We start from the raw sequence: 3132 nt of genomic DNA on the forward strand, positions 1-3132 counted from the left end.
GCCACCATTCAAAAGTGATTTAAATATGCCACAACGTCCTGCAGTGCAGTGGGCTGATGTGCTCTTTTCCACACACCCCACATGCCTTTTCAGTGCTGAAACAACTGCATCCCGCCCCCACAGCTGTTTAACCACTTGAAAAGGTGCCAAGAGAAGGGCATCTCAGCTCTCAATGCTCCTGGCAGCATTTGTAAACCACTTTAAAATGATGGTGACATCCCTTTGGAGGAAACAAAGATGCTGTTGTCAAAAGGTCACTTTACCTAGCCTAGGCAAAGTGCCTTTTGTTACAGGGCTACAACACAAAATTACAAAATACTGGGGTGTGACGGTTCATACACCTTTACTACCCCAAGTCAGAAGCCAAAGGGCAAAGCCTTTAACCTTCCTGGGTTTCAGTCAGAAAGTCCACCCTGCAAGGTAGGCTCACAGAAAGAGCTTCTCACAAAGTACTGTGGTAGGTGGTCTGCCAGTCAAGGCTCTGGATTTAGATTGAGAACTGTGAAGGCAAAGACCCACAAAAGTAAATTAAGTAGGAAAGGGAGGGGCAAGAGGGCCAGGAAGGCAGGTAGCCAAGAAGGCAGCGGGGCAGTGAGGGGGCTCTTCCTCCCCTCTTGCGAGGCCGGGGCCGCCCCATGCACAGCTTTGCCGGATCTTCATGCTTCCAGTTTGGTGTAGTGGTTAAGAGTGTGGACTCTCATCTGGGAGACCTGGATTTGATTCCACACTCTTCCACATGCAGCTGCTGGTGTGACCTTGGGTCAGGCACAAGTTCTCTCAAAGCTGTTCTCTCAAGAGCAGTCCTCGAAAGAGCTCTCTCAACCCAACCTACCTCACAGGGTGTCTGTTGTGGGAAGGGAAAGGAGACTGTAAGCTGCTCTGAGACTCCAAGTGAAGGGCGAGGTATAAATCCAATTTCTTCTTCTTCTGTAGCTGGCTTCTCAAAATTTGAGGAGGATGTCAGGGGCCTCTGAGTCCAGATTGATAGACAGCAGAGGGAGAACAGAGACCAGAAGGAGGAGATTGTCAGGCTTAATGATGCCATTTTGGAAACTACAGAACAACTGAGGAGGGTGGAAGAAAATGCTCTTCAGCAGAAGGCTTGTGGCACAGAGCTGCAGCAGGCCCTTGAGCTGCTCAATGAGGACAATTTGAGGTACAAGCAGGTGCTTGAAGATGCTTTTAGGACTATCCAGCACCAAAACAAGGAGCTTGAAAGATTAAAGATTCAACTGCGAGAAGAGGTTAAAGGCCGATGGAAATTGGAGAATGAATTGGCTGTGGTAAGGAACAATTATGATGAGGAAATTATTAGTTTAAGAACAAGTATGAAACAGATTAATATCCTAAAGACCATGATAAAATCAGGTGACCATACAAAAGGAAGAGGAAGTTGGTAATTAAAGAGTGCAACTCAGCAATATTGTGAGAGAAATTAGGATGTTTGAGAAAATTAGGATATTGAAGAACACATTTAGTCAGACCACAGAGAACTGTAGACAAGTAGAAGAAAGTGTTCAGCCACAGAAAGCAGATGGCTCAGAGATCTCCCAAAAGAAACAGCACCTTGAGATTTAGTTAGAACAAACTGTTCAGAAGTACTTGGAAGAGACCATACAATACAAGCAGTAGCTGGATGATGCGGGAAAAATTGGGACCCTGATTCACCTGGGGGCCCTGTTTGCAGTGCTGCAAGGAGGAGGAGGAAGGAATCAAGGAGTCCTGGCCTCCTGCCGCCAGCCCCATCCCCGGCTTTGTGTCTGCACAGATATTCTGGGGGTGGGGCCAGACTAGGTGGAGGGAAGGGGTGGAGACCTGGAGAAGGGAGGGGTATAAAAGAGGCTCACAGGAGACAGCTGAGGAGGAGGACCTGAGGTTCTAGACAGAGACACAGAGAGAAGGGGACTGGTATTGTCGGCTGAGCCCAGGGAGCAAGTGGAGGGAGGGTGACGTAACCCCCCTCCCTGCTCAAGACTGAGGCGACTCCTGTCCTCCCCCCCCCTTTTCCAGAATCGCTCTCCGGAGAAAGGATACCTGAGCAAAGGCCATGCAGAGATGATGTGGCGTCCGGGAAGAAGTCAGCGGGAGGCAAGGACTCTCATGACAAAGACAACTCTAACTTAAAAAAAAATACAGAGGGCTGCTCTCATTGGGCAGCCAGTTTAGGCGAGTTCAGGGTAGGAACAGAGGAGCATTTAGCTAGAAGGTTAGGGCAAAGGGTTTTTTTAGAATTAGTTAAGTGTTAGTTGGAGAGCGTTAGTTGGAAGGGGTAGACAGGGTTTCAGTGGTAGAAAGGGGTGCATGGCTCATCAGCACAGCATCCGCTTGGCAACTGACACTGAGAATGTCTCAGGTTTGATCCCTGCCATCTTCAGTTGAAAGGATCAGGAAGACCCAGGAGAGCCATTGCCAGTCTGAGTAGACAGTACTAACTTCGCTGCATTCATACTTTGCTGTGTTCATCCCAAATACTTGGGGTTTGGTTATGACTATCCCACGACAGATAAATATTTTGGTGGGGGCAGGGCAGAAGCATTGGGGGTCTTTTACCAGGGTAAGTTCCCAGCCAGAGTCTGGTGGGGAGCGGCCGAGGAGCCCTCCACTTTCTTTCATGTCATGGGCCTCGGTGTGGTGCAGCAGTTAAGAACTGGGGACGCAAGCTGGGACCCTGACTCACTCAGGGGCCTGTTTGCAGCACTGCGAGGAGGGGGAAGAGAAAGGGCGTCCATGGCAGGCCTGCCGGAGGGGGTGGGCCAGCAGCAAGCATGGGAAGTTGGGGCCCTGTCAACAGGGTCCTGGGCATCTGGGTGGGCAGGAGTGCCTGGCCAATATTTTAGGGTGCTGTGTCACCCCCGCTCACCATTCCTCGGTGTCAGACAACTTGGCCCACCCTCCTGTCCCTTTAATTAGGTGTAGTTTGTGGGGGGGGTGGGTTGCATGTGTTTCACTTCATTTTATTCCTTTTCATAACTTGGCGGTTTGAGCATGGGGTCGGATCCATTATCAGGAAAGCTGGCCTGCATGCCCAATTCCTGAGTTGGAGGATCCCCTTAAGGGATTTTGGCATGAGAGTCAAGGGGTACGCCCAGCCCAGGGGCATGGCCGGGGATTACCCTCACGCCCAGGTGGCAG

Source organism: Gekko japonicus, unplaced genomic scaffold (assembly GCF_001447785.1).
Source record: "Gekko japonicus isolate JY-2015 unplaced genomic scaffold, Gekko_japonicus_V1.1 scaffold859, whole genome shotgun sequence".
NCBI lineage: Eukaryota > Metazoa > Chordata > Lepidosauria > Squamata > Gekkonidae > Gekko > Gekko japonicus.